The following is a 21,591-nucleotide window of genomic DNA, read 5'->3' as shown; positions in this document are numbered from 1 at the left end:
GGCTATATCTAAGTATTTTGTCTTGAAGTCATCCAATTCGTGTAGGTCACAGTGAGCAAAGGGATTTCATTCTGTCTGTAACAGGTAGGATTCAGAAGGTATTTACGATATAATAAAGGATAGATCCTTCCGGATATTTGTTCCTATGAGCCTTCTTTGCAAACAAATGTAAGATTACCTCCTATATTGCCTTTAGGCGTATGCACTTATACAATATAATGTACTGCTTTGATTTTGAATTCCCCTGCTGCATCAAACCTGCAGACTAAGCACAATTGGATTTGTATACAATATTTTTCATTCAACATGTAAAATGTATTCTCTTAAAAAAAAATATTTGTGAAAAGATCCACTATAAACTGTAGGTCCCTTAGTTGCCATTAGCTGTATGGGCTATTAATTAACAGCTGTGTCTAAGGAATAATTCGGCCTTAGTCACTAACAAGACTACAAGATCGCGCCACTCATCCCACACTCATCTCCATCCATACTTGGCTTAAAATACCTACTTTGTATGGTCGCCATTTCATTGAAAAGTACTAACATAGTAACATAGTAATTTAGTACTTTTAGTACTAAATTACTAACTGATATTAAAGTAATTTGGATAACTACTTGTAGGAAGTTAATAAAGAGTGGTCTTTAATAAAATATTATATAAAAAAATAGATTAGAAGGTACAGTTCACTTGGTTGCATTAAAATATATATTTTGACAATAATCTACGAGATTTACATATTATCCGTTAGAATAAAATACAAATGTTTAATTTACAGTTTTTGAGAACTTTACTTGGTGGTTAGTGGAATATGTGCTTAAAATAAACAGTTAACTTAAATTTAAGTTGCATGCAGTCTTACTCATTTTAATTCGAAAAATTCACCTTCAATATTGACTAAAGAATGTTATGTAAAATTAGTTTACAGCAATAAAACAATAAACCTTCCACAGTTTCCTAGCAACAATTTATACTCATTTAATTTTTAGTAGTCAAAACAAACTTTAAACGGAAATAAACATAATTATTTTACAAAAAGAAAAAATACAATATTTGTTAACAATGTATAATGTACAACTAAAAAACTATAGCTTGTCAAGATTTGAAGACTTTTTGGCTCTATTATGATGGTTTAGTGAGAGATTTCTGCATAAACATTTTTAAAATTTACTCTACATAATAAAAATATTAGCATACAAAAAAACTTATTCTGCAATCATCAATCATTAGTTATGCTTCAATGTAATTGAACGTAAGTCTGTATTTAGCATTTGAGTAAATAAATAAATTGTAAACCAATAAGATTATTTATTTTCATTTGAAAACAACTAAACGACTGGATGAGTTGATTTTTAATTGAGCTTCGAATTACCAGCGATAACGATATTAGATATAATTGGAGATAATAATTAAATGAAAATGGTCGTACAACTCTGTTTTGTTCTAAAGAACCATTAGAAGATTGAACAGTTCTACGGACCGAGTTACTCCGACTTTGATAAATGCTCTTAATCCGAGGAAATGGAACATCCTTTATCAATTTATAAAGCAGCATTATCTCTATCATTTATGAAAACATGTAATAATTTGATGTTCTACTTTAAGGCTTGAATTTAATTACAATTAAGTTATTAAGTGGTATTAAGGTATTTTAGATTTTATTTGTAAAAAAATCACATGGATTATCCTTATTTATTTAACAAGCTATCAACAAATTTCAAATTAATTTGGCTTGCTTTTCTTTCTTATTATTAGTTACATAAAATGATATGACATTTAAATAGTTGTTTTTTGAAAGATTGAACTCTGTAGCATCAAATTCTAAATATGTTTAGTATATAGATTATATTTTCTCAAAAGTAGATTTAATTGACCTTATATGAGTCATGAAACTAAATGTGTCCTTTTATCCTTTTAGTTTATTATACATATAAACACATATTAAGCAATCCGATTAGTTTAATCAATGTGTTGAATTTTAAAATTTATAATTAACAATTACAAAGCTTTGGCAATATAATACCACGTTGGAAGGCTGTGTATCTTAAAAGATTTTGTTTGTTTTTGCACCCTAAATAAAAAGTTGTGTGACGGAAGTGGAATGCATTTAAGAAGGAAATTTATATTTAAGGGGATAATCTCTGCTAAGAATCAAAATACAATTATAGTTCAGGGTCAATTTCATTATACATGTAAACTTGTATGGATATTTTACACATATATACCTTTTAAAAATAATCATAATAAACAATATGTACAAGGTGATTTTCACCTTCCAGATCTTTTCTACAAAAATTTAGCAGTGAATAAAGTTTATATCGTAGTCTATTATGAGATTCTTATATTTTACTGTAGAATTTGGAAACAGCATTTTGTGAACAAACAAATAATTTCGATGAATGATGTGACACTATTATTTGGGTTTACCTTAATCTAAAACCTAATTAATAAAGGTTCAAGGCTTATATCTACTCTTATAAACTGATTATAAAATCAAATTTTAACTGGCTTAGTTTAGAGTCATTTTATGTGCAAATGCAACACTTTACATTTCAGGAACTTACTTTTGTTCACAAATAAAACGTTTTGAAATTAAATAAAACCCAAAATCCAATAATACTACCATTCTAAAAAAATCATTTTCAGCTAAAAACACCACGAAACATAGAGTTCCACACCCTTACATATCAAGAAGTCCTATCGTTCGACTACTTCTGTTTACAAATACAACATTGTAACGAAGGACGAGAGTAGCAAAGATACAACAGACTCGTAGAGGATCTTGTACCTGATGGTCCTTGTAACACTCACAATCTCGTTAGAAAATACACCTTGGGTTTCCCTTTAAAACTTCCCTGCTGCAGAAGTGTTGCCACGTTTTAAAAGTGAAATAACATTCTTGCATTATTCAATATGTTGCTTTCCAACGTTTTGAATACATTTGATAAAATTACAAAAGTAAGAAGTGCAAATAATTATAAGCATCTTGGTATAGTGGTTTTTAGGTGTAACCTCTAAAGCTTAAATTATAAACCGTATTTGTTTAGGTTGGAATACTTTAAAAATATTTAGATAATATTATACCACTGAAAACTCTCTTGCGGTTTGTTATAAAAAATCACCAAAAAGGAAGGTTCTGTACCGTATTGAAGGTACAAAAAATCATCACTAAGTAGGGAACAATAAATAAAAAAATTACACAAATGATTTAATACACCAAATTTTATAATTTTTTTTATTTATGTCTTTGAGATCTGTTTAAGAGGCCGCTACCTTTTACCTTGCATTTGCCCATCCAAATAGGCCACATAGGATAAAAAGCGGTGGTAGGTACTAAGATCAGAACCCAAGTCTTTGGTGCTACCGGCTGAAACATCAACCATCAAGTACTTCTACTTAATTATATTGAATCTTAAGAAAGAATATCAACAAAGTGAATGCATAAGAACTTACAAGAACATGCTAACAAAGCATGCATGTTTTTTCTCATTGTAAAATGCAATATGATTATAACAATGTTGCTTTTTGAAGATTTGAGTACTTTTGTATTTTTAACAGATGAACTAATCTGTACAAATATTATCTTATAACAAAGTCTTATATCTATAAGTGAAGGTTTTAATTATAGTTTACAGGCTGATGTTGACATTTTTAGCATTGAGTGGGAAACATGTATAGGTTTACTTCTAAATCTTATTTATAAAGAAATTAAATTGCTTTAAAACAGTCAACTACCCTAAATAAAACCTTTTAGTTAGAATTAGCATCATAGGGTTTATTGTACTAACCTTAATTTACTACATTCTATTTTGAAAAAATCTTTAAAATTATACCAATTGATGATAATATTGATATATAAACCTGATATATATATATATATGTTCTATTTAGTATCACAACTATTAAACAGTAAATTTCATGTTTAATATTCGAATCTTGGTGAAATATTTTGCAAGTCAAACCTCTGATTGAAATTAATACAAAATTCATTTGTAATAAGATTAAAATTAAACGGTTTAACTATATTAAAATTAACATAGTATTTTGTTAAGGATATAAAATGATAATCTCTATATGAGTTTTTATTTATAAAGTCGCTGACAATTCGGGTACATCGCGTAAAACAATAACATCAAAAATTTACTCGGATAATCTGATTTAGGAAAGGAAATGAGTTTTGAAAATTGCATCAGTTTCTTCCATGCTTAATACATTATTTTTCCTACACTGGCTCTCAATCCGGATATAGAACTGTGCTTCGGAGTTATTCTGTTACATAAAAAATATCTGATGAATGATAGAAAATGGAATTTTTCCTTATACTACACCCATATTTTACTAATAAATGTATTATACTCTAAAACAACATAAAATATGTAATTTAACATGATTTATCTATCTATATATTATATTATCTATATATTTATCATCTATCTATTTATCTATCTATACTATTATAAAGAAGATGTGGTGTCTGTGTGTTTGTATGTGATAAACTCAAAAACTACTGAACCAACTGGGCTCAAATTGCACACGAATGAAGCTACAGCCCCGAGGATAAATATAGAAATATTCCCGTTTCTATATTGACCAAGGGCTCTGCCCCGTGGGATTTCAAAAACCTGAGGTGAGAGATTTGAAAATAAATATTGATTGATGAGATCCATGGTAACAAAGAACAAACCTACCAAGTTTAAAATCAAGCAGAACTAACTGTCAAATTAATTTTGATTTCACAATTCCACACAGCTGGTTAAAAAAAAACATATTAAATACTGCACAAATATTTTAACAGAAACTGTATGGATCATAAACATAACTAAATAAACACTCACCCGAATATTATTTACAATTACTTAAATGGAACTGTCGAACCATTTCTGTTAATGTCATTAGTATACGATTCTTTCAGTTACGTCATACGACTTTTATCTTTAAGGATATTAGTTTTTTTTTTTTCTGGTAGGAGAACATATTAAATTAAGATTGACTCCATAATATTCAGTTGGCACTACTGAGTGTCATATGTTTTTGTCTATATTTATAACGGATTTTCTAAACAGATGTAGCATATTAATAAATAATTTAGTGGTTTAGATAGTTCAACAAATTTATTCAAGAAGAAAATCTACTGTAAAAAATAATAATGTCTTTATTGCAGCAATATAAACAGTGAATAAAGAGGAACACTGCTAAAACAGAGCAGAGTTCATGGCTTTACGGATATGGAAATTCAATATCATATTTTATCACGATCTGATGCGATTGTATTGTTTATGCTGTTATTCCTATTGCTGTTGGAATTTTATCCGTCCCTTCAAACCATATATATCATTTTGCTTGATTAAAATACACAATTAATATTTAGAAATCCTTTTAGGACACGTACCATTAATGTGTTCAAAATTTAAACATCGTAGAAATAATATTCTGTGTTTTCAAATCGTCAAACACATTACATATTGATGAGGATATTTATTACCGAACCTTTTATCTATATTCTATGTAGTATCACAACCATTAAACAATAAATATGTGTTTGGTAATCAAATCAAGGTGAAGGATATTTTTTAAGACAAGCCTTTTGATCAAATCAAGATAAAGTTGATTTGCATTGAGACTCCTTGCATTAAGTGGTTTAGCTAAGGTAAAATAAAAATATTCCGTAGTTAAAGCTGGAAACTTTGTTTATAATTTATTCTTATTTATTGAAATTCTTTTCTTTATCATATTAGTGTTCCTTACAAATGATTCATTTAAAGTGCAGTTCACTTATAAGGTAGTCTATAGTTGTTTTTTTTATTAAATGTCTTACTTAAATAAAATGATAATTTAAAACTCTTCTTTCTAGGTATGAACTTGTTATCCAAATTTACCTCCATTGAGATTATGATTAAATTAACATAACTGATCAAGTATTTGTAAAAGATAATATCGATAACCACAAAAAGTTCAATGGCTCTTTTTATATTTAAAATACATTTTGATAGGAATATAGCAAGCAATAAAAATTCACAACTACACACATTAAGATTAATTTATCAAACCTAGTGCAGCATTCTTACTCAAAGTTTTAAACTGAAAAGTTTAAAGTGGTTTTACGTGTAACCCTTGTGAACTTTCACTTAACCGAACAAATTGAATTTGGTTCATTGAATGTGTCGTGAGTGCTCTCAGAGGGGGTTTTGCAGGAATTTACATTCCGCTGTGTAAACAAACCAACCACTGGTGTTCGTCTCATACTAATTTATAAATTTATCCGCCATAAAAGATGACAGCTTTCCTGGAATTTCGTATAAATGTTGTCACAAGGAATCCTGATTAAGTACATTTTTTTCATTGAGATAATTTTACTTAACAGAAATGTTCAATGATCCAACATAGAGAATTTTATTCACGTATATTTAATATCACTATATGCATATGTATTTAATTGCTTCTTTGTTATTGCCGTTTGATGGATTTATTATTTATTGTAGGTGTTACAATTGTCAACTATAAGTTTAATGAAATCCCAAAATTTATGTATTTTATATGCTTGAATTGAAATGATAAAATAGAGAATCTGTAATAAGTTTAGATATTATTGTTTCCTTATGCTCAAAGATCCTTATGCCCTCCATAAAGGTTTAAACTATTGATAGACTAAAACAGTTTTTTCTTAGTTATAATAAATTACTTTAACCTTTTGTACAATCCAACAGATAAAAATGGAGCTAAATGATTTAAGTTTACAAACTATATAAACATTAGTGATAATGAGTTGCTAAAACAGAAGTGGCATTCAATGTACTGTACAACATAAGTTTAATAACACAAGAACAAACTAATAGAACTACCAATGAAACTAAACTATTGAATTGAGATGGGAAATTTGTTGAGTAAAATATTAGGAGGATTAATGAGGATATGTATTTGATACAGAAAAAAGGTTTTTGTATTAAAACATAAATTAATAATTATTATGTTAATTTACGTAACGAATTTTCTATCGGTTATATTTGCGTCTTTTTTAGCAAATTACTCCATAGGGAAGTAGCTATTACCGTAGGTGGCACGACAAGACCTAGGTCCGGGACCGATTTACTTTTTCATTTCGATGTCCTCAGAGGCCAAAAACACTATTTGTTTAAAATATTATGTATACTGTATATTATGCTTGTTTGTGTTCGTGCGTGAACACGATAACTCGAGTAATCTTTGTCAAATTTTGATGAAATTTGGCTTGAAGGTGTAGGCAGGAATAAACTTGAATGAGTTTGCGAACCAGCATGATCGACGATGGGAACGGGGTACTTTAGTGTTTCGAAATTTTCAAAATTGTTTTTTTCTAATCTTACACCCCAAAACATAGAAATGCCAAATTTCCATCAAGACCATCTTGTAAAGCTAAAAAACACACAATTTTGTATATTGAAGTGTTGTTGTACAATGGAAGGTTACATAGAACACTAAAAAGGGTGTGCAATTAAATTTACCATGTTTTTCTTAACTGTTGCAGTTAGAATGTTTATAAGTATATTATATTGATAACATTTGACAAATTCATTTATTTCGACCTATACTATTACTAAATGGTCAAAATAACACTTTTGAATCTCCCTGTAGCAGCAAGCCTATGTACTCGTTTAATCTAATGGCATTTAAATTGGGAATAACTGCGGTTTTACTGCAGTGGGGGCATTCTTAAGGATGCCATTTTAACATAATATGGCATCCAAAAAAGCATTTATCTAATACATGGTACATGGCATTTGACTAATGATTTCAATTAAATAATTTATTTTATGTAATCTATCAACCAATTTTACGTATCCTAGTACATAACAAGAAGCCACTGCCATGATTGGAGCTAGATAATTTCCGTAAAACAAGCAAAGTCGGTTTGAAGCTAACACGCTTTGATTGCGTGGTTAATCGATTTTCAATCAGTGATGAAGATTCAACAACCACCGAGTAATCTGATTTCTATGATTACCGCGAGGGCGAATGGTGCATTTTGATTACATTGAATCGACGAAAATTGGAATCGTTTGACGATTCGATACCCACAGTGTAGCTTTTAATGGTGTGTGCTGTATAAAGGTTGAATCTGAATCGTAAAATGGTTCGAGGATGGTCGAATTGTATGTAGTAATTGTATTTTGGTAGGTGAAGTTACATCATATTCCTAAAAAATTATTTTGTGAAATAATTTTTTGGGAGATACTTGCCAATATACTTTTAGGAGATATTATTAAATATTAGCTTGCTCCCATAATGGTTAGCCCATGATAGTTGTGTAAGGTGAGTCGGTGGCTCAGTCGGTAGCGTCACGACTTCGGACCCAAGGCAGTGATGTCAAGGGTTCGTATCCTGGTCACTGCCGCAAACATTTTATCACTACAGTTCACCTTTGTCCTGCACCGGCTCACCCCTCGCTTTGCTGAATACGCTCCACGCACGGGCAGTTAGTCTATGTGGACGGGTAAATGTAAGGTTTGAGGAGGCCGCCACATTTTTTTAAATAAATATATAAAATAAATAAATAAAACGCTGGTATTGTACTAGGCATCTCTGAAGATAAAGGTTCAACAAACTAATGTATTTTTCTTTCAGTGAATACATGTTCTTATCATCTTAACACATCACTAATAAAAAAGTCCACTTGTGCTAATTAGTGTATACAAAGTTGTAGTGATACAGCCATACTGAAACACTAGTGCAATACAATTTACTGACAACTGTTACAAGAGAAGACAACATAATTTATTGTTTCCACGATAATTGCCTGCATTCAACTGAACGTAAATCAAGCTGTTACAACATTGTAGTTTATAACTTCAAGCTACTATTTGTCCTCTTGTCGAGTACAATTCTGATACACTTGATTTGCACTGCATTCAGTAATAAAGAGATTCAATCAAAAGTCAAATTGTTGCTATATCAGAAACATGTATGTTTATATATACAGGATGGCTGGTCATTAGTTTTACAAACACTTGTTGGTGCAATTACAAAGTAAATTAAGTTTGATGACGAATATAAGAGGTCCCAAGTCTAAAAATTATCTTCCGAACGAATTATTAAGGTTTTGAAAAAACAACCATGTTTTAGACACAATACAGCAATATCTCATTTACCTGTAAATGTATTTGAGAAAATGACGTAATTATCGTGTTCAACATTAAATTTTGAATAAGAATAATATAAAATGATGGAGGATAAATAGTAAAAACTCGATTGCAAACAGTTCAAACGATTGAAATTGAGGTCTATGATGACGATTTGTAAAATATAGGTCAATTGCATAATCCCTGTATACAAGAAGGTAGCAAAATATGTTGAATACTTGCCCTATTTTATAAGTTTTCCACCATATGCTACACTTTTAAGCTTAAGATCTGCTTATGTTCACTTTCGCATGTATTCAGCAAAACTTGTATTTTTGTTTCAGTTTAAACATTAAATACAGTAAAATAATTCCCTGTTTTCCAATATTTCTAGTAGCATGTAAGGCGGATCAATTATTGTTAACTTAATAAAGTCTGGGTTTATATCAAAATGTTGAAGAACTATCAATGGGTATAATGATAAATAACAAGTATTAACATTGTTTTCAATTAAAAATGTTTAACGCTTATCGTTTTATATTTAACGGTTTTGCAACGGTTGTAATTGGTATGTAAAAATACCTTTAAAATGAGGTTAAAATAAATGTAATGTTTATTTGTCTTTTAATCAAACACGATTTTTAGCTTTCTTCCATAAAGATATAATATTTATAGATTTATTACATGAAGTATAAAATGCAGTATAAAATTACGCTTAAGAGATTTACGTAATGGTAAAACAGTGAACCAAACTAAAGTAAAGTAATCCGCTGGATATTTAACACGCCAAACAATTCATGGAATGCGTTGGCCAGAGATGTAAAATATTAAACATTAAATTATCGCACACTGTTGTAAGCAGAGTTTTATTAGTTGTTGCCATTGGTTTTTAGTCCATTTTTCAAAATAATGATGTATAACACTAAATCAGTTAATGTGTAATCCGTATACTATTAACGCTTTCAAAATCGTAAAATGTTTGTTTCCACACAGATTTTGCTCGATTATTTACGAAACAGTTGGCGTTTTTTTTTTTTTTTTTTCCAGGTACTAGAGGCTTAAGAAATCCGTGTTTATCACATAAGAAATTGTGTTAGGTACACATAATCAAAAGATTTTGAAAGACCAGACTATGTTCTTCATGTTCCCTTCTTACTCCCTCTTAATTTATAATATTTTCTAGTTTAATTTACAGTTTACTCTATTTTGATTATTTGCAAGGATGCCCCTTTTAAAAACTTAACTTATTGTTTATGATTTATTTAGTTTAGGATCGTTAGTTGAGCTCATTAAATTCAGTAATGTTTTTTTAATGAATTAATTAACAGTCGAATTAAAGGCATAATTTTACACCATCATAGTTAAGTCATTATTTAACATTTTTATTTCAGGAAGGCCTTGATTTTTCTTCATTTTGCCTGGTTTCTTAATTAATTAAAATCTTAAGGACTTGAATGCTTTTACCTTTTTATCCTCCCTTTTTAATGCTTAATGCTTTAATTTTCGTTTTCAGAATTAATGTTATACTATTTCTGGGGCAACACAGTTTTATGATATGATTAAAATCCCCTTAAATCTTAAAAACAAAAACGTTGCAGTTAAAACAAAAAATTCATTTCATATTTTATGTACATAAAAAAAATATTCAGTCACAAATAAACTGGGGAGGAAATAACTTAAAAGCATTTAAAATTGACGTTTCATATCTACGATTGCTACAAATTATATTTTAAATAACACCCACATGAAGAAAATCCTAAGCTGCAATAAGAAAGAAAAATATGAAATTGGCTTATGGAACAGTATCTCAGTAAATATCAATAGCATAAACATCCCAGAAGATTACAATTGTCTCGTACTTTACGAGATCGCATTGCAATACGCGTTTCCCGCATGAAATATGATTCCAGTTATTGTTTTGTATAATTTTCTACTCTTCGAAAATGTAAAACATTTTTCAGCGATGGTTATATTCTACGTTGAGATACTTCTTTGATATTATGTTAATAGTGTCTAAAAGGAACGGTATGTATTTACCTTAAATTTTACCTTTTGGAACGATACCATACGGTTTTTGAATCAATACTTTAATAGAAAAATATGTATTGTATTGGAAATAAATGCATTTTAATAAATGTATAACAGAATCATAATATTCATACTTTAACATTTTTTCAGCAGTTTATAGGTCTCTTTCTTCATAAGGACTATTTATGGTAACCATATGACTTTGTCAGCCATGGGTGAACTTTAATTAAATATTTTTGTCTCGAAACTATTTAATATTTGCGTTAAAACTAATTTGTATTGTGGAATGGTAAAGAGTTCTTTACATTTAGGATTTATTAATTAATAATTAAACTGATAGATTAATCAGTGCATGGATAAAAACCCAACTCGTTTTACCATTAGTCTTTAAAAAATGGTTATCAAACAAATACTTGTAATTTTACAGCATTTTATTTATTAGTAAGAAATATTCAGACTTTTGAACTATTTAAAAAATATAGACGTCAATTTGTTAATATTGTTTACATTGATAAAACAGCGCGTCTTCAGGAGTTTGGAACATTTATCAATGTCCGAGTCATATGGTTCGATGCACCCTTTCCATCCATCCACTAATGTTTCCTCCGGGCGAAATCCGCTTTTCGTTTTTACTATGCATCTGTAATTTACCAGGAAAATTATAAATATATAAATAAACAGGGTGTCCCGCAACTCTCTACCAATATTTTAGAGCATTGTTCCTCGAAAAGAAACACATCTTAATATAACATTTAAATTGTCCCTAATTCCTAAGTTGTGTGAGTAACTGCTATTTTTTCATTCACTTATTTTTTTTTCTAAAAACAGGTTGGACAAACGAAATTGAAACTTTGCACAATCATGTATTAATTAACTAGACATAGTTATAAAAAATATAAAAGATTTCCAATTAAAAAACATGGTGGCCAATTACAATTTTTTTTTTTTTACATTTGTAATCATGATTTTTTTGAAGCAGAGAGGAAAAAACTACTATTTTTTGTACGCTGTTCAGACCATATCAGAACATTGCTGCTGGCCAAACAAAGGCAGCTGTATTTATGTATTATTTTATTGAAACTTAACAGTTCAGTAAGTGACAACTAAATACTACCAGGTCATCAATATTTATTAGTAAACAATATTTTGTAATATATTCAAAAAAGTTGAATCAAAAAGGTTAACATGATGTTGTTTCAATAATGATGAGTTTATTTGTAAAGTCATCATGTTTAATGGTTTTAGGTTAAATTTAATCAATCTTTTAAATTAGTCCAGTAAATAGAGGTGTGTTAACTTACAAACGGTCCGGTAAGTCTAAATTTTTTATATGTTGTCTAGGATGGTAAGTAGGTGTTTAAAATGAAAAATGCACAATTCTCCACCCTCCGCGCCCGCCGCCATATTGAAAAATCGATAAAATCTCTACTTTCTAGAGATTTTCGCCTATATCTCCGTTTTGGTGCGTTTTAGCGAAATATATGTAACGTAAATGTTGTAGACAATTAAATCTCCTATAATATAAGTATAACAATTTGGTTCTAAGACTTATGGTTACGAAAATATTTAAATTTTTATACAATAAAACATCAATTTTTTTGTTATTTTGACAAATCTCTATTAGTCCAAGCAAACTAAAAAAAACTGACACAGGGAACGTTAAAAAAATTGCAAGAAAACGTTTCATGGTTTTATTTTGTAGTGTTGGGTCTGCAGAGTGACATACTAAAAAAAAGTTGCCAAAAATCGGTCTTCAGAAAACCCCCTAAAATCACGATAAAAAATGGCGGCTTTTCTCAACATTGGACAAATTTGAAAAAAATATACAACATGCATATTTTATTCAAAATTTTGTGAGATATTGACTTGGGACGACCACCGAAGTTTATTGGGTGGTTAGTACTTCATTTACATGGGGAACTCATTTTTGGCCGCCATCTTGGATCCTCCATATTGGATATAAATAAAGATAATTAAATGCAATGATAACGTTGTGACACATCATTATAAACCAGATTTTCACGCTGATTTCAATGCCGAAATCCGTTTTTAAATATCTGTTTACGTTTTTAAGATGTCACTTTTAGTATGTCACTCTGCAGACCCATCACTACAAAATAAAACCATAAAACGTTTTCTTGCAATTTTTTAACGTTCCCTGTGTCAGTTTCTTTAATTTGCTTGGACTAATAGAGATTTGTCAAAATAACAAATAAAATTGACGTTTTATTGTACAAAAATTTAAAAATTTTCGTATCCATAAGTTTTAGAACCAAATTCTACTTATATTATAGGAAATTTAATTGTCTACAACATTGCAATTACATATTTTTCGCTAAAACGCACCAAAACGGAGATATAGGCGAAAATCTCTAGAAAGTACAGAATTTTTCGTTTTTTCAATATGGCGGCGGGCACGGAGGGTGGAGAATTGTGCATTTTGCGGTTTTAACATCTACTTACCATCCTAGACAACATTTAAAAAATTTAGACTTACCGGACCGTTTGTAAGTTAACCCCCCTATTTTTGTCTCTATTTACTGGACTAAATTAAAAATACACATTAGTGATAAAAGATATCTTTCTTAGGTCACGATTTTAAATTAGTAGTAGATAATATACACCATTGAAGATGTATATTTGTTTCGAAACCATATACTGTATATTTGCAAAAAAATGTAAATTGTGGTTATTTCACACTATTCTAAACCTATTTATATTTATAATTCCCTCGAATTGTTTATCATAACTATAAAAGGGTAACGCTCTTTCCTTTGGTTCAACTAGAAGAGATATTTTGTATCACTAAAACATTCTTATCATCATCATATAACGATATATTGAAAGAAAAATCTTTCAAATAGATCCGTGATGTGTTGGCCCGTCCTACGTACAAGAATTGAGTAGTCAACTAAAACAGAAGCTGTGTTAATATTTCCATTTCTAATTCAATGAAAGTTTATGCAACAAAAAAATTTATTGTAAAGTATCTTACTTATTTCCTATAATCAATGGCAAAATCACAGAAAAATGAACTAACCTGATAGTGTTCTATAGAATATTTTTATATTCAAGCAGCTGTTAGTTAAAACAAATTATATTTCACTAAGAGAAACTAAAATTTCAAAGAAAAGAATTTAAAAGAAAGAAAATCTAGCATTTTACTAATGTATATTAAAATAGTCTGTTATCCTCGTATCCATGAGTATAGCATTACACATAGTATAAATAAGTCGACATTATGCATGTCATTATTATCCAAATACTGAATTTGTGTCACACAGGCTTAATGTTTACAGCTGTTACGTTAAGCAAATGGCATTATAGCAAAAGCTAGTGTAGAATGTTAGCGTCGGCTGCTAGAACTTTTAAAAATTTAAACTTATTTTCTAAAAAACTAAAAGCCTAAACTAAAATTATGGCTTCGGCATTCCCTAGTATTCAAAATTACCTTTCTTTCAACACAAAAATCATGAAAATCCGTCAAGTGGTTGATTCAGAATCGTGAAATAAAAAAAAACCCTGTCATGTTTTAATATATAAGATAGGAAACTAACTATTGTAGTTGTTAAATCATTACTAAAGGTAAACAGTTTAGCTAGCAAGCGGAAAGCATGCAACTGGTTGGAATATAAATGGTGGTTAAAAGCTGTTTAGTTTAATATTGTTCCTCCTAAACGTTGCTTGCTTAATTCTGCTCTCTATTGAATGTGTCTTTAGTAAATAGGTTTGTTCGTTATTTTGTATAGTAGGTAGTGGTACAGGATCGTATACTACAACTAATAAAATATAAGAAAATAAAAATTTTACTTAGAATTGTTAACACATTTTCGTTGGGTAGTAAAATAAAAAAAAACTGATTTGCCAATATTATTTTACAGCTTATATTGCTTTGTGCAATTTATTTTTTATATTTGGATTTGTGATTAAATACTTTGCAGTACTCATAAACTATTATACTTTCTTGCTCATCAGTTTATGTTCAAGTGAAGCAAGTGGAATAATACTACTTGTACATTTATTCTAAATTTGTTAGTCATACTTTGTGTTCATACTACCGTTCAGAAGCTCAACTTCATAGATATTTGACTACTGAAATACATTGAGATAAGTAACCCGTTAATCTAGAGAATATGCCTGGAAAACATTGTATTTAAATTGTTAAAGTTGTGTTAACCATGTTAAAATTTACAAAAATGTGGTGAATACCCATTCCAATTTTTTAAGTGTAATACAATTTCAATATATATATATATTCATACATAAACATTCCCTTATTTTAAGATAAACAATTGATTCTGGTCATAGATATCATTTTCAATACACCGTCAAATCAGAACAAAAAAGTCAACATTGCATACTTGGGATAGTTTGGTATTCAACAAAAACACAAAGTGTTGTTACTGTATAAAATAACAACAGCAAAGTAACAGTACCAGTAACAATACCAATGGGGTTGATAATGACGAATACAAAAATAACAACGAAGTACTCTTCTCTAAAACTCATTTCAACCAAGTTTACAAATTCTCCCGTAAAATTATCGTTTAAGACTTATTATATCTATTGTAATATAATTTTCACCACACTATCATGTTTTTGGCTGTATTACATACGTTAATTGGTGGCCGAAAGTTACGTTTTGCTGGCGATGCCAGCTGTCCATAATTTGGGGACCGAGCAGGTTTTTACAGGCCGGGGCCGCAAAATCAGCTGTCCGCTTACTTACTTAAAACATGAATGCATTTTAAATACACAATCAAAATCCATAGCATTGCAATAGAATTGTGTTATTGTCACCGTTGCCTAGCAACTATTTATTTTTATTTTGGCTGATTCCTCAAATTATTTCTTCACATAACCTTAAAGTTGTAGTTGTGTTGACTATCAGTGTGCATTATTATAGTGGTGAATAGTGGTAATAGGGTAAAGTGTGGTGAAAAATAGTGTTCGTACCACGGACCGAAATGGTTTTGCAGCTCTCGATCGATTTAAGTTCTCGACTTCGTCTCGAACTTAAAAACTATCTCGAGCCGGCAAAACCTCATTTTCGGCCCTAGGTACGAAATATACTATTGTATCTATGAAAAAGTAAAAAAAAAAAAAAATATTTGTTTACCTGGCAACTTTACAAACAAAACAAAAGGACTCTGCACACATTTCATACTTCATTGTATCAGATAACACTTACGTATATCGTACAACACAAAGCACACACTCAAAGCAAATAGGTAAATAGGATGTAACAATTGAGCTTGTTGTCGCGGGGGGTTCGCTATCACGGTTAAAGTGATTGTATGGGAAATCTCACTGAAAATACATTTATGTGTAAACAGATATACAGTTCCAGTGAATTATGACTTTCGTGTACAAAATATGACTAAAAAAAAACAATTAATGTTATAAAAATATTTAAGTAAATGTTAACAAGAAAACCCTTATAAATGTATTGTATAGGCCTATTTTATTACATAACTAGCAAACCCGTCGCGGCTTCACTCACGAAAATAGTTAAATAAATATTCAAATAAGTAGGGCCTACACTTCTTGATTGTAGGTGTTCCCTTAGTTAATAGTGCAGGTTTAAAAGTATTTATGTGTTCAAATGTAAAGAAATCTTTTCTCCATGGAGGACAACATGGCAACTTTAAAAGCTACTGGGGCAGAGCCCTGATGGAATTTCTTGAAAACGCTTCTTAGTGCACACATTGATTGGAACCTCCATGCCAACTCCTGAGTTTTTATCGCTTGTGTTTTTTTAAGATACAGTGATCAGTGAGTGAATAGTATTTGACTTAGGATGTAGGATATAACAGATATTTGTATGAATAGTTCAAAGCCTATATTTTGGTTTAGCGAATTCCCCATACAGGGAATAACCTATTACCGTAGGTATTAACCATAGGACCCGGGACCGATTTCCTTTTCTCATTCCAATAAAATTAGGTACAAACGTTTAAACCGACTTTGATTGAAACGAGTTCGTAAACCAGCATGATCTGTTATGGGAACGGAGTTTTATGGGTAAAAGGTAGGGGTTCCCATTAATGACTCTCTTAAAGGGATTTTTTTGCAATTCCTATAGAGTGATGCGTTTTGTACTAGTGCTCATGAAACGATTCAGTGATTCTTGCTATCACATTGTGTAGACGATTTAGCAAGCTTACATTGACATATTCTCTTAGGCGCGCACAAACATGTGATATTTGGTTATTTTGTATTAGATTTTTAATATTCAGGCCTCATTACGTTTGTCTATAAATTGCCAACAAAAAATACTCTTCTATTTAATTAATATTCACAATTTATGGTTATTTTATAGTCATCCTTGTAAAAAGATTTAAATGTCAACCTTTTTGACTGTAGAATTTTGAGTATGAAACTTTTCAGCTACTTTAAAAAACGGTCGTAGGTAAAATATTTAACCAAACAAATGTTATGGACAAAACGTTAAACGCTGAATACAATAACTAAGGCGTTGTTTAATATCTTACCAACCAAAACATCCAAGGGAAATTTTATTCCACACTCATTTTCAATTTTCAATATAAATATTAATTTCGCAATGGTATAGTAGAATTGAATATTAAATGCCGTGTAATTTAAATAATAATATTTTACTACAGTGGTGCCATTTTTTTTGTAAACCGCAGTGTTTCCATAAAAACTTAGGTTTTCGCTAAAATCTGCTTATGAAGATATAATTATTTTATCTTCTACTATTCAGTTGAAATCAAACCATGTTTTAATAGTTTTGATATGTTAAAAATAATAAATAGTCTAATTTGTTTAGAAAACTTACTCAAACATATGTACAGTATTACATAATCTAGTTTATTACGTTTTAATTTTTTCAGAAGCTATAACTTTGCACACGCCTTTATTGTAAAGTTAACTTCTTACACTTGGCATTAAAAAAATAAACCTTAAAATTATCGACAGTAATAGTACAGTATTGTGTTTGTTAAACATTTTACCTCAATGACAGGTAGACTAAAAAGGTAAAATTCTTTAAAATGTAAAAGTTTAATAACATCATGTACAAGAGTTTTTGCTTTGAATTTACAATCCTGTATATTAAGGAAATTATAACAAAAACATTTTGATTTTGAAAAATCGTGAAATATTTCTTGTCAGGTTAACACCTCAATTCTTTCATTTTTAACATAATAATTATAATTTAATAAGTTTTGAGTCAAACAACAGTTTAAAATTCTAAAGCAATAAGAAGGATTAAACCAACCACTTTTATAAACGATTGACATAGTCTCTGACGCGGAAGTAAGCAAAAATCATTACCAAACGATTTTGAAGTTCTATCTTTACCCAGTTGTTGGTCCAAAAGTATTTGTTCTTACACTGTAACTAAAATGAGGCTATTTAAACCTTTCAGAATTGTACCCTGGAAAAAACAGTAGAAGAGAGGATGAAAAATTCCCATTCAATGATTTATTTAGCTATGCTGTGACGCTAAAAGCACATTGCGGATAGCGCGGTCAAATGAAAAGTCCTACATCACTTTAACATTCCAATGAGAGATTTTGAATGAAGCAGGCTATCAAATGAAATTTTTTAAGCCTCGAACTCATAAATAAAAACACTTTTTATTTATTTTTTCTATTTTTTATTTTATGCCTAACCATAATGTGGCACCAACACTAAAGGTGCTATTTGTATATATTGTATAGTATGTTAGTAACTACTAAACATGTATTCCTATGCCAATAGTCGGTAATAAAAGATTATTTAATCGTAAAATAATATGAGAGTATTGAAAAAGGTTTTATGGACATCGGATTATGTAACTAATTTATACTACTGTTTTTCAGACATTTGTTACTTATGTAATTGCCTAGGATGTAAAATTATATGAATACATTACATTATTGATTTGATTTTTAGAGCAGAGAAATTATATTCATTTACATTTGTTATTGTATTCTTAATTTGAGAAAGTAAATTTACATAACAGTTAATTAATGATATCTTGCTATAGTGCACTATTCAAGTAACATTGCTATTTTTTTATTGCATCTCAGCTTAATTAATGTAAATCAAGGCCTTAAGATTTTTAAGAAATGTTTAGTTATGTAAACGAAATCCCAATATTTTTACACTTAGAATTTTTTTGTTATATTTGGTATGTAAAGCAAATATTAAACATGAACAAATATTTTCAACAGTCAAGTTATATATTTAAATTGTTTAATAAATAAAAGTAAAAATGTGTTAATTACGCATTTACAGATTAGTGGTATAAAAAAATATTATGATGACAATATGGAATTACTATAAAAGCTATGTTTGACATGCCAAACACATGTTGCAAGAAATTAATTCAAGACAGTATCTTTAAGTCGCGAATCCTTAAGATCCCATTGGAAACAAAGCAAACATATATCAATGTTTTTCTCTTAAAAGTGACACCTATTTTTGTCTATCATTCTTACACGTCGTATACATATTGAGTTATTATTTGTATACTCTTAATACTCACAATGAGCTACAAGTATACAATCCTTGAGAGCGCTACATTAGGTATTCCGCACGATCCCACAAACTCCCACCACGACAGCACAACACAGACTGATCGTTTGATCCTCTCCCCCCAACTGGTAGCCCTGTCTGTCTACGCGCATTCGCAACATTGTTGCCAACTCAAATTTCCACAGAAAAAAAATCCCATGGGAAACCCTTTCCTTTAAAAAGTTTCAAGTATACTCAAACGCTTACATTTTTTTTTGTAAGTTAATGTAGATGAGTTGTTGGCCCGTCCTACGTACTGGAATCGAATAGTCAATTAAAACTCTGAATATAATTCAGAACAGCTAGCTTACACGCAAAAAGGCAAATTCTGACAGTTTTAATCGGTAAAGTCTTTTTGGACAAAAATGTCATGTGACTACATATTTCTTTAATCCGATTAAAGCCCTAGAGAATATTCATGTTTAATCTTAAAATTTTACAATGAAATATGAATTGCGTCGATTTTAAAAGCCTCGAAGTGAGATTGGTGGTTGAACACACACTGGTTTTGAGTAGCTTTATGCCACCTTCCTTTGCATACTATCACTTACCGTACCTAATTTTCTCTCCGTGGCCACTGAAACCTCAAGAGGATTCTGGCCTCCTATTATCTTCTATTCCTGCCTCGTCACTATTGGTCTTTTCACCAAATTCTAGGTCTTCAAAGTCTACCTTGTGGTACTCATTGGAATATACTTTTGAAAGTTGATGTATCTTCTCTTCACCAAGCAAAGCCTGTCCATCCGAGCTTTTTTCCTTTGGAAAGCATCCCTATATCTGGGTGTGTAGACATTTTTCTTAGCTCTCTGTTCTTGCGTATAAAAAATTGAAGATTTTATAAATACATATAAAAAAATACACATTTTTTTATTGTATTTAGAGTTTAAAATTTTTCATTGAACTACACCATGTTCGTAAATATTGAATAGATATACTGTAATATCACGATTTTTAGTTGTAAAATGAGGAAGAACTAGTGCAATATGTTCATTAACCTTGAATTTTAATCTCTACATCTCTCATCTACTTAATTTTACTCATATAAATCATAATAACTTAGTAATTCTTTATTTGGTCTTTTTGAACTTGGTGTCGTTTAATAGATAATTTTAAATGCTATATACAAGTATGTATGACATTCTCTTATTCACTAAATAATATTTATCATCATTTGATAACTTAAAATATACAAAAATTTTAATCGCCACCATTTAGTCATTTTTGATTGAACAACAATAATTTGTTGTCCCAACAAAGTTATTTTCGAACCTTGACGTGTGTATCGAGTTCCATTGAGATCGGTTTGAACAATTCAAGGGAAAAATGTTTATGTAAAACCTACAAAGTAGTAGATATCTGGCTAAAGAAAATAATTGTTGAAACATATTTTCTTGGTTTTCTTTACCCGTAGTACAATTTCCTGGAGTTTGTCCGTTAATTTTGGGACACACAGCTATTGTGATACTGAATATAAAATTATGTAAAATACTAAGATAGAGTTTAGAACATAAGTTTAATAAAATTAAGCAATTTTGCTCTAGCCAGAAAAATAAACAAATGTTATTTCGTATTCAATACTCAAAGAAAAAGTTTATCATCAGAATAAAAAGTCCCGTTCCAGGGAAACTTTCCCCACCCCTGCATCACTGGCGCTTCCTCCCTTCCCTCCATTACTCACAGATTTCCACCTGGGGTAGTTTTTTCGCGGTTGCACAACCCGGGTTTATGAAGCTTACATGTGTTTTGCGCCCTTTCCTACTTCCTGGGCTTAGTCGTTCTTTGGCAGCGAAATGTTTGCCCTTTTATCCCTTTGTTGTTTTTGTCCCTTGTCCCTTGAATCGGGCTTAGATTGTTTGATTTATAACTCAACCATGAGATAAGGTGTTTTTCAGGAAAGGTGTAAACTGTTGGTCTCTAGGTTTATAAGTTTATACATCGTTGTATCGT

At 30.0% G+C, this 21,591-nt stretch overlaps 1 protein-coding gene across 1 annotated transcript in view; it reads right to left on the bottom strand.

The window, feature by feature from the left end:
• LOC129000002 (cubilin-like) overlaps positions 1–19,683 on the bottom strand; it is an 87,677-nt gene extending 67,994 nt beyond the window's left edge. The window contains exon 1 of the mRNA XM_054426842.1: positions 19,616–19,683. The gene's annotated coding sequence lies outside the window, so the exon portion shown is untranslated. The remainder of the gene's footprint in view (positions 1–19,615) is intronic.
• Positions 19,684–21,591: the final 1,908 nt, after the last annotated feature.

Source organism: Macrosteles quadrilineatus, unplaced genomic scaffold (genome assembly GCF_028750875.1).
Source record: "Macrosteles quadrilineatus isolate MER2022 unplaced genomic scaffold, UCM_ALF_1.0 Scaffold_8__2_contigs__length_117827958, whole genome shotgun sequence".
NCBI classification, from domain to species: Eukaryota; Metazoa; Arthropoda; class Insecta; order Hemiptera; family Cicadellidae; genus Macrosteles; species Macrosteles quadrilineatus.
Note: the sequence above shows the minus strand (reverse complement) of the source record. Positions and strands in the feature narration are given on the sequence as shown.